Source organism: Marmota flaviventris, chromosome 10, assembly GCF_047511675.1.
Source record: "Marmota flaviventris isolate mMarFla1 chromosome 10, mMarFla1.hap1, whole genome shotgun sequence".
Taxonomy (NCBI): Eukaryota; Metazoa; Chordata; class Mammalia; order Rodentia; family Sciuridae; genus Marmota; species Marmota flaviventris.
Genome location: NC_092507.1, coordinates 11,227,887 through 11,245,194, shown reverse-complemented (window position 1 = coordinate 11,245,194; position 17,308 = coordinate 11,227,887). Strand labels below are relative to the sequence as shown.

General features: G+C 59.1%; 1 protein-coding gene across 4 annotated transcripts in view; it reads right to left on the bottom strand.

Annotated features, from left to right (window-relative positions):
• Nucleotides 1–17,308, bottom strand: part of Kazn (kazrin, periplakin interacting protein) — a 952,488-nt gene that overhangs the window by 77,130 nt on the left and 858,050 nt on the right. The window lies entirely within an intron of this gene.

Sequence of the window (17,308 nt, the reverse complement as noted above, 5' to 3'; positions counted from 1 at the left end):
GTCCTGTTCCTGGCCACTCTTGGCGTTCGCGGCCTACAGATGCGTGGCCCTGATCTTTGCCCTCACCTTCTCCTGCAGTCCCCCTGGGGGTGTCCGCAAGGACCTTAGTCAAGTAGGGCCCATCCTAGGCCAGTATGACCTCTTCTTTAATGGCACCTACAATGACTTGAATTCTAAACAAAGTGGTCCTCCGGGGACCTGGGAGTGAGGACACATGAATTTCATGGGACACAGGTCAACATAAAACCCACAGCATGCTCTAGAGCAGGGACTGGTGGGCCAAGAGCCAGGCGGTCCCTGTCACAGGCCACATGGGCTCTGCTGTAGCTGGTCACCTCTGCAGCTAGATCCCGAAAGCAGCCTTAGAAAGGCAGGTAGAGAAATGGCCGTGTTCCAGTAAGACTTGGTTCACAAGGACAGGTGGCGAGCTGGACTGGGTCTGCGCGGACCCCTGCTCTCCGAGGACGCGCTTGGACATTGGAATGGGACAGAACCGCAACGGGATTAGAAGCTCCGTGGTTTCGAGCTGGTTACCGAATCTCTCCCAGCTCAGGCTTCCCAGGTGAGGGGCAGCACGGGAACACCCATCTCACAGCATCCTCATGTCCCCTGGAACAGCCTGTGCCAGCCACCTGTCCTCGGCGGTTGCTGGTTACAGCCAGGTCCTGCCTCCCCCAGCTCCACCGAGCGCCCTCTGCAGGGGCCGCCGCCTGCTCTCGTCCACACTCTGGGATCAGGTGAGGTCAGCTGCGGGGTTGGTGGAAAGGGCGGGCAGGTGAGGTCGGATGGAGGGGTGGTGGCCTTACCTAGTAATTCCCAGGAGCCACCAGGTGCCGGGCGCTTCTCAGGCCCGACCTTAGCCAACCCCCAGAGCCTCCTGACCTCCAGGACAGGTTCTGAGCACAACCTGAGTCTTAGTGGGGCTGAGTGACACCTGGGAGCCTGCCTTCACCTGGCCACCACCTTCCAACGGCACCACAGGCTGGGCACCGGGCCCCCCCCATGGGCTTGAGGGGGACACTTAAGGTACAAACTCCACGTGGTGCTGTCTCCAGGGACACAGAGGGAAGGGCAGGGACAGCAGACATGCAGTCCAAGGCCGGAGGGAGGGAGAGAAGTTGAAAAGCACCGTGAACCCCTCACCCAAGCACAGAGAGCCCCAATCCCAGGCTGACCCCGTGTCCCTGAGAAATGCCACACTGTGCTCCGTCCGGAAGGAGGGGCGTGAACTCCGGGAGCTCTGCTGATCCAGGTGGCGAGAGGCAACCCTGGTCCCCCGCACCGGACCTGGGCCACGGGGACGCCTGCCCACCTGTCAAGGGTGGAGCCGTCCAGTGTGGCGGGGGCAGGGTGAACTGCAACCACCCCGGGGCCACGTGCGGGGACCCCAAGCCCACGGAGGCGAGGTGGTCTTTCTTAGGTGTAAGTGTGCTCAGAACGGCCAGGAGTGACAGGCCCCGAGGGCCGTGGCCTGTGGCCAGTGTCCCCAGATCCCTTCCTTCTCCCCAAATCCTGGCCCAACACAGAGGTCCCTGCTGAGCTCACATCTGTCTGTCCCCCAGGCCTCAGTGAACCTTGAGGACGAGGTGGCCATCCGTAGAGTAAGACCCCAGCCCAACGGATGCTGGTAACGAGGTCGCCCCCAGGAAATGCCCACAGCAGGCAGACAAAGGAGGGCCGGGGGCCCAGCATGGACCTGCCCGGGTGCTCCCGGGGTCCCCAGCTGTCACGCCCTCGCCAGTTCTCTCCCAGGGCCCCGCTCCCAAATCTCTGGGAAATCTATAAACCACAAACCGACTGGAAATTCACCCACTTATGAAAATTGTCCTGGGCACCGTTAATTAGCCCATGAAGTAAACAGACGAGGGAAAGAGGGACCCGGCGCTTCAGGAAACCCATGATCCAGGGACTTTCCAACGCCATCTTCTGACGAGGTAATGAGGACCGCGTCAGCCCAAGGGTCCTGAGAACGGCTGGACCCCCAGACGGTCCCGTGACCAGGCCGACGTCAACCCCGCGTGCTTCCCAGGCCCGCCCCTCCCCAAGTTACTGTGAGAGAAGACCTGAGACCCCTGCTCCTGCACAGATCCTTGTGCCTGAGGGTCCTTCCTGCCACCTGTGTCAAGGACCCCGCTTGCCTGAGATGAGGTCCCCCTCTCCTGGAAGTCCTGCGACTTCTTCCAGTGGCAATAAGAACGGGGATGATCAAAACCACAGCTGGCCGGCTGGCCCTTCCAAGTCCAGCGGGGGCCACGCCCCGATTGCTGAACGTGACCTGGGGTCACTGGATTTCCCAGCATCGTGAAGGCCACGGCCCCGAAAAGCCACTCTGAGTACAGCATGTGGTGGCCCCGAGTACGGCTGTCCCGCTCCTTATCAGAGTCCTCCAGCAGGCCCCGGCCGGCCAGCCTCACTCCTTCAGTGACTCTTAACCCTGCTCTCCCTGGGCCTGCAGGTGGGGACAGCAAACGGAGATGCCCCCTCTGGGGACGCCACCTCTGCCTGGGAAGGTGGCCCTGCTCTCAGCCTCACTGCCTGCGAGCGAGGAGCACCTTCTGTGGGTCCCTGAGAGAGAGGCCAGGAGGTGGAGGGACGGGGAGGGGCCTGAGGCCAGGCGTGAGGAGCAGCCCCTCCCTCGGGAGCCTCCTCATCCCCGCCCCTGCACACTCACAGATGGTGCTAAGTCGGCGTCCTACCCGTCTGTCCGGGGGACTGCGAGGGTCTCTCCCTGGACAGCCCATCAAGACCCTACCAACCTCCCAGCCCATCTGGTCTCCATGAGAATCAGACCCAGGACCTTCGTCAGGTCCTAGCTCCTTCCTGGCCTCGCGGACCCCACAGGAAACAGCCCCGGGCCCTTCCCTGCAGCTCCCCTGGCCCCATGCAGAGCCCACTCCTGCACTCAGCCTGGGCACTAGCCTGCTGCTGGGCTCCTCCCCGTCGGGGCCAGGCTGTTCCAATAAAGTAGAAAATCTCAAAGACACTGACAGACTTCTAGGGACAGATGATCTGCCCCAACTGAACCGGGAGGACATTCACAATTTAAACAGATCAATTTGGAGCGATGAAATAGAAGACGCCATTAAAGCCCCCCCAACCAAGAAAAGCCCAGGGCCAGACGGTTCTCAGCTGAGTTCGACAGAGAGGAATTAATCCCAATGGCCCTGTAGTTATTCAATGAAATAGAAAAGGAGGGCCAGGCAGTGTCCACGGTCCAGAGCCCTGCTCCGGCCACCCCATGCTCCTCCACGCCTCTGTAGAACCCACGGTGGCTCCTGCAAAGATCTTGTCATTTCCATCTATTGATCCATCTGCCCCTTGCTGTCCCTCTAAACTGCCGGGACTGGGAGACGCTGCTAAGGCTCCTCTGCTCCCAAAGATCCCCACCTTCTTGAAGGGCCCTGACCTGGCCTGAGGCAGGCCCAGGTGTTTCTGGAATGAGAACAGAGAAAAAACAGCAGCTCACTGCTTCCCTCATGAGCCGGGGAGGCAGGCACAGTGCCTGGGGTGTGAGGACCTGGGGCCGGCCTCGGGGAAGGTGGCCCCTCCCCAACAGTGGACCCCTTTGCTTAGATGCTGAGTTGACCTCCACTTTCCTGAAATGATCAAAATAAGAGGATGACAGGTCTGTGGTCCCCCCGAGGTCCTCTAAGATCCCTGGAAGGAGCCCTATGCTGGGACACAGACGCAGGTCCCCTCTGTGGCCCTCACTGGGCCGGCACCACGCAGGCCAGTGGAGCTGCTTGGAACCGCAGACCAAGAGGAACCGAGGTCAGCACTTTGCTGCTTTCATATTGAAATGTTCTTCAGGAGGAGTGCTGTCACTGGACGCGGCTTCCTGAGGCTGGCTTTGAGCTGTGATCCTCCCGCCTCAGCCTCCCAAGCTGCTGGGACGCAGGTGTGCACCCCGTGCCCGGCTCTCTCTGGGTTTCTTTCCTGCCCACACCTGGAGTCCCGGGAGCCCTGGTTCCTTCTCATGGGGACAGCATCAGAGAGCGCAGAGCCGTGGGTCCCGGTGCGCACGGCTCCCGAGGGTCACTGCTGCCTGGCCCTTGTCATGTGAGTCCTGTCAACAGCTGGCTCTCTGTGGCTGCTCATTATGTGCCCACAGAAGCCAACTCGTGAGTGGAAAATATTCAGGGAAAAAAAAGTGCCTCACGAGAGCATGTGATGCCTTCAGCCGGACCCAGCACCTGGCCCCTTGTGGAGAGAGCCCGGGCTGGTGGGGCACTCGCTCCCTGCTCCACTCCATGACGAAGCCGTTCCAGAATCATGACCCCTGCCGGCCTCCTGGGTAGCCTCAAGGTCTGCTTCCCGCCCTTTGACGCTGCAGAATGTCCCCAGGTAAATCCTACGGGAGGACTGTTGGGTCAGACCTCCTCTGCACCTGAGGTTTCCCTGAGTGGTGAAATGCAGGATTGGGTGGGGATGGGGAGGCTCAGGCCACGGAGGGACGGAACAGCTCTCTGCTTGTCCCCTCCGAGCCTGGGCCACGGCTCTCAGCACCTTGAGGTCTTGAGGGGATCAGGGAGCTGATGCCACCAGCTGCTGTCTGGTCCTGGACAAGGTGGCCTGCGTGCTGACCCTGAACAGGTGATTTTTTTTTTTTTTTAGTACCAGGGATGGAACCCAAGGATGCTTAACCACTGAGCCCTGTCCCTGGCCCTTTTTATCTTTTATTTTGAGACAGGGTCTCGCTGAGTTGCTTAGGGCCTTGCTGAGTTGTTGAGGCTGGCTTTGAATTCACAATCCTCCTGTCTCGGCCTCCCCAGCCGCTGGGATTACAGGCGTGTGCCCGGCTGCACAGGTGATTTTGCCCGGTAGCCCTAGACATCCCTTTGCTGTCCCCCGTCACCGTCTGTTCCCACCAGCCGTGTGTGAGAGCCTTGCTGACCTGGTGCACCCTGGATTCTTGGCAGTCTGGAAGGTGAGCATCAAGGTCGAGGGGTTATTCTAATTGACATTTCCAAAAACCCCTTAGATTGACTCAGTCCACATCCAGCCTAGCAGCAGGGCTCTGCCCTGGGGTCAAGTCCGGGGCTGGGCCTGCCTGGGCTGAGCTGAGATCTCTGCCAGGGTGGAGGCGGGGGACACAGCCTCACCTGGCAGCCTGCTCTGGCTGGAACCTGGCAGCCAGATGGTGGCACAAGGAAACTCTCGGCAGAGGGAAGGAGAGCTCTGGGTTATCTGGAGACCCCGGGACGGGCCCTTCTCATCTCTGAAATGCAAAGGCTCCCTGCTGCCTCCGACAGGCAAGAGCCCCCCTCCACAGTGCTCCAAGTGGAGGCCAGGGCTGGTGCCCAGGGTGCCCGGGGTGCCTGCCGTCAGCCACGGGACCTTTGTTCCTCAGTTGCACCTGTCACTGCTGGGTCACATCACCAGCTCCTGCCTGGCCCTGGGCCTGGGTTCCCTTCAAGACCTCAAGGTGCTGAGAGCCGCGGCCCAGGCTCAGAGGGGACAAGCAGGGAGCCCGTTCCGTCCCTCCCTGGCCCGAGCCTGCCCATCCCCACCCAAAGCCTGCATTTCACCACTCAGGGAAACCTCAGGTGTCAACGGACAGGTGATTGGCCTTTCACAACAGAGACGAGGTGGCCTGCAGGCTGACCCTGGTGCCTACAGTGTCGGGAGGACGCAAGCTCTGCTGTGACCTCCCCTGTGACGCTGGGATAGTAACAGGACCCAACTCACAGGCTGGCTGTAGGGTCAAAGGGACCTGTATGCAGAGAGGCGCACACAGGAGGTGCTCAATAAGTGTCAACACCACACAGGGGACAGCCCTGGTGACATCAGGGCTACTGCCCAGGACAAGTTCCCTCTAACCAGATCTTTAGGTTAGTGAGAACAGCACCCGGGCAGCCGCCATGCTGGGCACGGTGGGGGCTCCGGTGCAGTGGACTTGATGCCTGTTTTGCAGTCTACCGCTGAGCTATGTCCCCAGCCCTTTTTCAATTTTATTTTGAGGTAAGTTCTCACTGACTGGCCCAGGCTGGCTTCCAACTTACAATCCTCCTGCCTCCGTCTCTCAAGTAGCCTGGGTTGCAGACATGGGCCCCCAGGCCTGGCTCCCCAAAATCTTAAGACAAAAATCAAGAGAGAATGTTTCCTGGGAAAGGACCTCCTGGGTTCTGCCTCTGCGGGGAACCTGCCGTCCAGGCTGCCCTGGGAGACCTGGCCGCGGGATGGGGAGGGCCGGCTGCCTGGACACGCGCCCGGCAGGGAATCGCGTGCATTGCTGAGGTTCACGGGGCAGGGCGCAGGCGGGAGACGCCACCTCTTCAGCTGCCGGCCCCTCATCTTTCTCCGAGAGCCGCCGTCTGAGAGCCCCGCGCTGGCTGCGGCCAAGCTGTGATTTAGGAGCTCCCCTCTCCCCACCCCCATCCATCATGGCCTGGAACAGTTTCCGACTTCTGCGAGGCCCGTGCATCTCTGTCACAATAAAGATCACGTCTGTCTCAGGCCCATAAAGAATGGAGTGGCCTGTGTGTCCTCGTACATCACGAGGCTGAGCGGTGGCCGGTCCTGAACCTGCAGATGGGCCGGGAACAGAGGGAGGACGAGCTCCGGAGTACAGGAGTCGGGGTGCGCGGGGAGGCGTCACTCCTCCTGTCTCCTGTCCAGCGGGGCAGGTGGCCCCCGGTGGCCTCCAGGTCCCCTGTGCGTACCATGAGCATCCAGCCTCCGGCTCCGGTCATGCCACCCCCTCGCCTGGACACCGGCCCTCCACTGGCCGCCTGCTGCTCCAGGGGACGGATCCCATGTTTCTCAAATGGTTCCTATTGTCCCAAAAAACTTTTAAAACAGCCCTCGCTGTGTCCCAGTGGGAGTGACAATTTACACGGCCACGCTAGGTTTACTGAAGGCGTCCTAATAAAACACCCGCAGACCAGCAGGGACTTCCTGTTCTAACCTCTGTGCAAATCGCCTCAACACCCTCAGGGCGGGTGTTGGTACCAGCAATCCTGTGCCACGGGGCAGGGGGACAATCACCTGGGACTCGAACCCGAGGGCTCCGATTCCAGTGTGTGGACATCACTGCTGCCTCCTGGTCCCCGGTCGCGCCCACCCACAGGCCTCTTGATCCTTGGGAGCCTTTGCCCCTCGTGTGGCCTGCGTGAGCTGATCTCCGAGTCACCTGTGTGAACTCCCGCAAGTCAAGACTGGCCAGGGGACGGGGCGGGGGGACGACAAAACCACAGCCCGGGACACACAGGGAAGCTGGAAATGCCTCGTGGTCAGTGGAGCGAGGGGATGTCCTGGGGCTTGCCGCCCACGTGTCCTTTCTTTTGGGAGACTGGCCAGCGGGCCCAGAGCCTCACCCTAACTCCAGCAGCTCGCTGGCCGCCTGACCTCGAGCGAGTTATGTGACCAGTCTGAGCTTCTTTCTCCACCAGGAAGAAGGGTTGGGGGACCTTGCAGATGGCGGGGGACAAGCTGAGGGCTGCGCTCTGGTTGACGGGGCACGGTCGGTGGTCAGCAAGGGCGCCCCCTCCGTCTTTCACTTCCTCCCTGAGAACTTGGGCTGAACCCAGAGCCAGAGGGCCCCTCCCTTCCCGGTGTATCTCCCAGGTGCTTGGCCACCCACCGAGGGACTGGGGGGCGCCCTCCCCAGGCTCAGGCAGCGCAGGACAAGACAGAGACAAAGCCTCTCATTTGGGCCCCCGTCTCCTCCTAGCCCAAGTCCTTTGCCCTCTTTCTCCATTTGCTAGTAATTGAGCAGCACAGAGGCCACTGGGCCTCCGTGTGACATGTCCCCTTTCGGGGACAGTGCAGAAAGCCACTCCCCCTACCCGGACCCGGACCCGGACCCCTGCACACCTGGCCTCCTGCCTGTGTGGACCCAGCATGTGCAGCAGCCACTGGTCACCAAGGAGGAGCTGCCCCAGAAAGAAGAAACCCCATCAGGTGGAGAGACACCCCTCAACAGAAGACGGTGGCTCAGGGCTTCACCGCAGGCACGGAAGACCCCCAAGGTGAAGGGAGAGGCCGCTGACCAGCCTCCCCAGGGGACCGCCAGGCCCGCTCCAGGATCACACCATGAGCCTCCTCCACGCCATCTTGTCCATCTCGTCCATCTCGTCCAGGTGCGGGCCGCCCAGCTTCCAGCTCTAACAGGCTCTAAAGGGTCTCGCGACAACCACACCCTGAGCCCTGGCGGCTCTCCCCAGGGACACGCTCAGGGCCCGGATGATCCAGAAGAATCTTCCCAAGTCAGGCTCAGCCCAAGGAAAGAAGGACCTTCAGTAAGAACGGGGCAGAGCAGAGGGTGGGAGAAGAGGCCTGGGGGGCGGGGGCAGCCCTGGCCTGGGACAGAAGCCGCTCGTGTCCCTGGCGGCAGGTGCAGGATGAGCCGATGCTGCCCAGTCAGCCCCGCCCTGCCCAGGCCAGCCTTCCAGCGGCCTGCCCTGGTAGTTCAGTCTGGTCAGCGTGAGCTTCCGCCTCGCAGCCGGTTCTCTAGAGGGCTCCACTCGGCAGCTCTGCCAGAACACGGCGTGGCTTGGCAGGCCTGGCCAGAGCCACCTGGCTGAACTCTCTCCTAGTGCCACCAGGGCCACCCAGCCGGCTCTGCCCTCAAGGAAATGAGCCCAGATTCCCCAGATGACTCAGAGGCCATGATGTGCCATGCCACAGGTCCTTTGGGCAGCCACACGAGGCGGGGAGAGGTCAGGGCCCAGGACAGAGCCCACAGGTCCCATAACCGGAAAAACGAGGCCCAGGGACACCGTCCATGCACGAGGGCCTTTCAGAGTCTGGGGCAGAACTGTGGGCCTGCACCCAGGGCTGAGCCCTCACTCCACTCCCCACCCATTTCTTGAGCACCTACTTGGTGCCAGCCCAAGGGCCTGGCATGGCCTCTCCTCCACTGTCCCTCTCCCGCCGGCTGGCTCATGCCTGAGCGGCAGGAACAGGAGCAACCAAGGTGAACCACAGCCAGACCCCGTCAGAGCCCACCCAGGCGCCCTCAGCCTTAAAAACGTCCAAAGAGGAGGCTGCGCGTGGCTCGGAGGCAGAGCGCCTGCCCAGCTGCCGGAGTCCCTGGGTCCCTCCCAGCGCCGCAAAGGCCAGGTGTTACGAGCCAGCAGCCCCGGGCCGGGGAGTGAGTGGGAGACCCCGTGTGGCTTCCCATCACAGGACGGATTCTCAAGGGCCCCACCAGGTGATCAGCCCAGGGCCAGGTGATCAGCCCAGGGCCAGGCGATCAGCCCAGGGCCAGGCACCGCGTGGGAGAGGGCGGGTTCACAGCCCCAGATGGCCACCCCTCCCCAGCCCCATCTAGCTGGGCCCCGTCTCCAAGGCAACGAAGAAGCAGAGCCCACAGAGAAGCACCTGTCGGCCTCTTCCTGCGGCTCTGCCACGGGCAGGGCCCAGCTCAGGGCTCGGGCCTGAGCGCTCGGCTCCTGACCACCTCCTGTCCTTGGGCGCATGCTCTGCCTGCGGGACCTGACCCAGAACTGTGCTCCCGGATCTCCACGGCCCAGAGGTCCTGTGCACACACCAGCTCCAGGCTGCCCAGGTCAGTGGAATGCCACAGGGGCTCAGGGCTCTGAGGGCCCGAGGCCCCTCTTGGCTGGGGGAAGGTGGCAGGCCTCTGTGGCGGGCAGCGTGAGCCGGGCTGGCATCTGGCCTCCCAGAGGCTGGGCGGCTTGTTCTCCCCACACAGGTCTGCTCTCCCCAGCCTGCAGGAGTGGACGGGGCATCACCAGGGCTCTGGTCCCCGGGCCCGGTCCATGCGAGAGCCATGTCACTAACGATTCACCACTGAGAACACTGCTGACCACGTCCACACACCAACAGCAGCTCTGCCATCCACGCAGGTCCCGGTGCCAGCCAGGGCCTCCTCCACCTAAGCCCCACCCCGACATGCTGTGCCCTGTGCCTCGACCTTCTCATCTGTGAAGAGGGAGCATCACGGAGACCATTCTGGGATTCATATTATATGCCGGCCTGAATTATGAAAATACTCCATGAACGTATATATAAACTACACAAGCTATAAACCCGTTAAATGTCAGTGTGTTTCAAATCCCACTACACGCAGGAGGCCGTTGGCTTGGAACCTCTTTTCTAAGCTACTGTACCTGGCCCCAGGCGGAATCGGAACACTCTGGGAAATTGGTTTGACCTTTGAGCTCAGTGCCAAAAATGCCTCTCCTCCTCTGCCTCCCGTGGCACTGAGGCCGGGCAGTGCCCAGCCGCTGGCCAGCTGACGTGCTCAGAGCTATTTCAAAAGCTGGGCTGCAGCCCAGGCCCCAGGACACCCAGCCTCAGAACTTGCTGATCTTGTTCCGGGAAGGTGGGCCTCTCAGACCCTCTGCTCTTCCCCTTGCCCTAGGGGCTGCCTGGCACGCTCAGCCTGACCCCAAGGACTCTGGTCACCTGGGGCTGGGTCCCCTCTGTGTTCCACTAAGGCCAGATGCAGGGAAAGAAGGCAAAGCCGGAAGCTGCCCTGTGACATGGCTTGCAGGGTACTGAGATGCTCCCCGCACCAAAACACCGCCCAGGGCTCCTGGCCCACCATACTCCCGGTAAATACAGCGTTTCTAATTATAAATGGCCTACAATACATAGTGAGTCACTTGTCATGATCTGGCATATGGCTACACCTGCAAAAACATCTCCAAGTCAGGAGGGTGAACATACCCACGACCCCACAATCCCCTCCTGCCCCTTTAAACAAGCTCGATTCCCTCAAGTTCTTACAGGAATAGCGTCATCTGTACAGGACTCCGTGGCCAGGGCTCTGCTGTTGAGATCGCTCCATGATTCTCATGTACCAAAAGCTTACGCTGAAATGTTGGCAAGGATGTGGGGAAAGGTGCACTCGTACGTTGCTGGTGGGACTGCAAATTGGTGCAACCACTCTACAAAGCAGTAGGGAGATTCCTCAGAAATCGTGGAATGGGACCACCATTGACCCAGAGATCCCACTCCTAGATTTATACCCAAAGGACTTAAAATCAGCATATTACAGTGACGCAGCCACATCAATGTTTATAGTAGTTCAATTCACAGTAGCTAAACTATGGAACCAACCTAGGTGCCTTTCAACAGATGAATGAATAAAGAAAATGCGGTAGATATACACAAGGGAGTATTACTCAGCCTTAAAGAAGAATGAAATTATGGCCTTTGCTGGTAAATGAACGGAACTGGAGACTATCATGCTAAATAAAATAAGCCAATCCCAAAGAACCAAAGGCCAAATATTTTCTGTGACATGCAGTTGCTATTTCCCAACAAGGCGGGTGAGGGGGGAGAATAGATTTGGATTAGACAGAGGGGAGTGAAGGGAGAGGAGGGTAAAGGAGTAGGAGTGACAGTCGAATGAATCGGACATGATTGTCCTATGTGCATATTACACGACCCGTGTAACTCTACGTCACGCACAACCAGGAGAATGAGAAGTCACACTCCACTTACGTATCACGTGTCAGAACGCATCCTATTGTCATGTGTAACTAATTACAGCAAATTAAAAAAAGTATAAAAATAAAAATAGATAAATAAAACAAGTTTAAAAAATAAAAATTTAAAAAAAGTACAATTTAAAGAAGAAACAAACGCATCCTGCTTTACTCCACTGTGGGGTACCAGTTTCTTTGCTCGCTCATCTGCTGATGGACATCGGGCTGCTCTCACCTGGGGGCCGCGAGGCTCTGGGGGACTGGTCTCTACAGTGCATCGTACCCCCTGGGGGGTCTTCTCTGCCCCACTTTTAAGAGGCTCTCCTCCCACAGATGCAAGTCTCTACGTCACCTGCGGTTGTCCACTTAGCGCTGGGTTAACGGCCTGTCTTCTCCCCTCCGCGGCAGAAGGTATTTTTGCAAAAATGGACAAATCTGTCACCACATGGTTTTTATAGCGTCGAGTCTCTCTGGCCTGTCACCAATAGGATGTGGCAGAAGTGATGCCAAGTGACTTGTGGGCCAGGTCATGGAGCCCTGTGACTTGCACCTCGGTTCCTGGAACCCTCCGTGGGAGCCCTGCGTCTCCACACAGAAAGGCTGACCCCCGTGCTGGGGGTGCTCACGGGGGCCTGAAGGGGCTGTTCCCAGCTGCGCCCAGCATCATGCCAAGGAACCAGACACCTCAGAGAAGCCACTGCGGATGTCCAGCAGAACACCTAAGGGAGCCCTGGCCACCACGTGGAACCCAAGAACTGCCCAGCTGAGCCCAACACACAGATCACCAGGAGTGAAGAAAACAGATGGCCATTTCACAGCACTGAGACCTGGGGCCTGTTTGTTACGCAGCTCCACAGAAACAGATCCCTGCTGCCAGATGCACTCCCAGTGCCCAGAACAGCACCAGGCAAACAGGACCTTTATCCGTACTGCCCCACGAACGAGTACGTTCTCTGTGGGATTTCCTGCATGCTAGAAAGACTTTCTAAAGACTCAAAAACTAACCCCAATGCAGTGGTGAGGGTCTGTGTCAGGCTCAGGGCTTCAAACCCGATTGCCGGGACGGCCAGGCTGCAGGACTCTGTTGGAGACTCAGTTCCCCTCACTGTGGAGTCGGGCTAACTCACTCTGCAGTGGACCTGGTGTGGGTGACACGTAGATGAGGTATTCAGAGAGCTCACGGAGGGCTGGCCCAGGAGGTGCCCACTGAGGTCTGCTAACTCGGAGTGAAGCTCTGTAGCAGCCGCTCCCCAGGCCCGCCCTGTTGAAAGCTCACCCCCCAGTGCCCCTCTCAGGCCAGGAGAGCAGAGTCTGAGCCCATGACACTTGACCTGTGTCCATGGTCCCGCTGGGCCAGGGCTCACGCCAGCTGGGCCTAGTGTCCACACCACCAGAAGCCGACTTGGAGGATGCCCGCTCCCGGGCTCATGCCGAGGCACTTCTCCCAAGACAGAGGCCAGTGTGGGCCTGGGTTTCAGGCTGTGTCCTGACCCTGTCAAGGGCAAGGCTGGCCAAAGGCCTACGTGGGGACAGAGGCCACCCCTCTGAAGGGGGTCTGAGGGGGTCTCGGTCCAGGCCTTCGGGGGGGCAGGTCCAGCACCTGGCTTCTCTCAGACTGAGTTCGGTTCAGCTGGGTCCACCTCTGACCCCTCCTGGGACGGGGGCCTAATGAAAAGCCGAGGTTCAAGGTCAGCAGACCCCGCTGGCTGGACGGAGGCTGCTGGCATTTCCTGGGGCCCAAGCAGGTTCACTGAACTGCAAAGGGACAGGCGGGGAGCGGCCGGTGGCCCAGACCAGCCTGAAGGCCTCTGCTCTAGGGACATCTTCCAGGGCACAGCCTGCGAGGCGTCAGCCAACACTGGGGCCTCCAGGGGCCCCGCAGGCGGCCCAGGTCCATCCACCTGGCCCTCTCTCCCCCTCTCCCCTCTCTGGTTTTCCTGTCCCTGATAGCGTCACACCTTCAGAGTCAGAGAAGGTCTTTCAAATGTCTCAAAGAACAGCCAACAGATCCGCTGGGGGTGAGTCCTGGCTGCGCACCTCCCAGCCAGGAGAACCCAGAAACGTCCGAACCCTCTCTTGTCCCCACTTTGCAGCTGGGAAAACTGAGGCTAACAAACAGCGACCCACCCAACCACGGCTGTCGGGAGGGACAACTCACCCAGGCACTGCCACGGGGGTGCCCAGGACGTCGCCAGGGCTGACCCGCGTTGGCTGAAATGGCCATTCCCCAAGACTGTCCACACCTCAGTCGTGCCAACGTGAAGATGGGCAAGGTTTCCCTCTACCCGCCCCAGGGAAGAATGGCGGGGTCCACTGAACCATTCTGAAATGCGCGTCACGTGGGGGTGGCGGGCGGGAGGGTATGTTTCCTATCAACGCAGTGTCCCCACTGGTCTCAGGATGGAGGGCGCGTCCATCATTAGCACCTTCACCTTCTGTGGGATCCACCAAGACTTGGATCTGAAGTGTCCAAGCAGAGGCCGGAGGAGAGGACTCGGGCCCGGCAGGTGGGGAGTTGAGAGGGACGCTCAGGGGTCAGGGAATGGTACAGATGGCCTTTCCAACGTACAGGGGGTCACGGACTCAGTGGTAAAAGTGTCAGATGAGGATGGGGACACCAGTCCCTTGAGTAATAGGTGACCTCAGTCACATGCAGAATCTTAGAATGGTGGTCACCACAGGTTGGGGGAGCGGGCAAGGGGACGGAGAGGCCGGTCAACAGGCCCAGTATTAGGAGGGACAGGCTCCCCACAGCCCAGCGGGGCTGAGCTGACCGTTACGTGTATTTCAAAATCACTAGACAGGACTTGGTTTTCACCACAAAGCAGTGACACAGGCCTAAGATGATGGCCATGCTAATGACCTGGACTAGATCATCCTACAAGGTACACACGACTGAGCGGTCACGTCAGTATGCGTCAATCAAAGACTAAATATTGGGGGAAAAACACACCTGTCCCATAAAAATCAAAGGAGCCACAGTTTGCTGGAATGTCACACAGTCGGTGACCAGAGCCCCGCACGGGGCAGATTCTGAAAGCCCATCTCTGCGTCACATGGTAACAGTAAGGGCTTGCAGGGGCCCTGCCCACCCGAGGCTTGGCCACGTGACTTGCTTTGGCCAATGACACCAGCGGACACCATGCAAGAGATGGCCTCAGCGGTACCCACCAGGCCAAGGCCGCGGAGGACGGCAGGCCTCTCACAGGGCAGCGGTCTCTACGGGAACTCCGCACTCGCCTGGAAACTTCTTGTTTCAAATATCAAAACCACCATGAAACTAAGTGATGGTGAGTTTTATTTTTAAAAAGTCCAGTATGTGCCCCTTTTAGGGCTCCAGCCACGGGGGAAGAGGGGGGACCCAGGCCCAGGGCACGTCCTGCGTCTGAACCACGGTCAGCTGGACCCATCTGGATTTAAGAAGCTGGGGGGGGGGGGCCTCTAACAATATTAAAAAGCAGCTGAAAGTGTGTCAGGAAGACGTTCTGTCTGCAGAGTTAAACTTTCTGGAAGCTTCCACTGAGCTCTGAGACTCACCACTAAGAGCCTTCCACGTGAGGTCTGGGGGACAGAAGACTCCCTGCACAGCCCTGAGGGCCACCAGGCCACCAGCTGCACCTGGGGGCCCAGGAAAACGGTGGCAGCTTCAGGGAACACATGGACGCCACCCAAGGCCATCGACCGCCGCACCAAGGATGCACCATGGGAGAAACGAGAGGAAGAGCAGGGCACAGGCGTGGGCAGGGACACAGACACGAAGGAGCTTTTCACACCCACAGAGCCGTGGTGAGCAGACGTCCCAGCACGGGGACGCGTCCCTCCATTCAACAGCCACCTGGGCCACCCTCTGCCTCACTGTCTGCAGAGCCGAGGCTGCACCTGCCGGGGCTGGAGGGACAAGGACTTCCCACCTCTGCCCGCCCCCCCCACCCCAGGCCAGCTCGTCTGCAACCCGAAACCATTCAAAGCAGGGCTGGCTACCCAGGGACTCTGGTTTTCAGGCCCAGAGGCCATTTATCTGAACACCTGTTCAGCCAAAGAGGTTGGCCTGGGGCGGGTGCCGCACTGTGAGGCAGGGCCAGGCCTCGGCGGACATCCTGCTAACAGGACTCTCAGGTGTCTGGTCCATTTTCTGTGGCTACAACTGAGTGACTCTGATGGATAATTTATAAAGAAGAAAGGTTTGCTCAGCTCAGGGTTCTGGAGGCTGGAATGTCCGGGTGCGTGGATGGTGCAACGTCTGGGGAGCCTGCATGGTGACATGGCAGGGTGGCCCATGGTCAGGTGGGCCACACGTGTCAGCTCAGGCATCTCGTCAGGGTCTTATAAGGCCACCAATGTCCTCATGCACACCCTGTCCTCGTGACCTCATGGAACCATAATTCTCCCCAAAGATGCTACTTCCAAACACACCGCCATGTGTTGCAAGGATTACCACCTGGCTCTGGGGGTTAGGTTTCCAATGTAAGAACTTTGGGTGGGTTCATCAAACACAGCCTTGACGCTGTTCTGTCCGCCACACTCAAGTTGGGTCTGCACAGTGAGCAAGGCCCGCCCTGCTCCGGGTGTGGCACTGCGGGGGGGGGGGGGGGGGGGGGGGGGGGCTGTTTTTTTTTTTTTTTGGTACTAAGAATTGAGCCCAGGGGCATGTAACCACTGAGCCATGTCTCCAGCCCTTTTTTAATATTTTATTTAGAGACAGTGCCTTACTGAGTTGCTTAGGGCCTCGCTAAGTGGCTGAGGCTGGCTTTGAACTTGTGGTCCTCCTGCCTCAGCCTCTGGAGCTGCTGGGATTACAGGCGTGCGTCAGTGCGCCAGCCTTGCAAGGGCCCATGAAACCCCTGTGCGCTAAGCCCTGAGCAGTCCAGCACCTCGGGCTGCCAAGTCCTGTGGACAAGAGCCTGGTATTAGTTTTCTACTTGTGATGTGATAAACGGTCACAGATCGAGGGGCTGAGGACAAGGCGAATGATCTCGCAGCTTCGGGGAGGCCCAGAACTGCTCTTGCTGGGCTACACCAGGGTGTGGCCAAGGCTGTTTGGGCTCAGAGGATCTTGGGGAGGTGGTCTCCCTGTCCTTCCCAGCTGCTGCAGGGCGCCCCTTGCTCCTTGGCCTGTGGCCACTCCCTGTGTCCTCACCCTGAATGGCTCTGGCCTCTGCTGGCCGTCACCTTGCCTTCTCTCTTCTGCCTCCCCTTCCACCTAAAGGGCCCTTGTGACTACACGGGGTCCACCAGATAATCCAGGCCGACCTCGTCTCAAGGTCACCTTCCTTCCCTCCCCACTGGGCGGGGAAGTTGGCCCAGACCTTCCTGGAGGAGCCCCAGCCTGAATGGGCTGGAAGGAACAGTGACCATCAGGGAGTCAGGGGAGAAGGAAGCCCCAGTATAAACACTTGGAGGGGACAGAAGGGAGGTGACGCTAGGGTACGTCCAGGAACGACATGGATGTGACCACGTGTACGTCCGTGTGCTAGAGGGACACAGATGAGGCTGTAAGGAAAACAGCTTTCCCAAGAAACTTTGATGGCACATGCCTTCCTTTTAAAAAAAACAAAAACAAAAACCGGATTTAGTGTCTCATGGATGGCACAAAAGCAATGGCTGACATCTTAGCAGAAATCATGATGGTTGCCTCAAACTTTGTTAGTGACCATATGTTCTTTATGTGAAACAATCATGAATATTAAAAACAAAAACCAGCATTTTACTCAAAGGTATCTTTCTTGGGGCTGGGGATACGGCTCAGTGCACGTCTAGCAAGAATGAGGCCCCGGGTTCCACTGCAGCATGTGCACGCGCACAGACGATGTCACTGACAAAGTAGTAAAAATTAACATTTTTGTTAAAGGTTGATCGCCCAACTACATGCCTTTTAATCAAATGGCATACACATGTTTGGTTCTTTG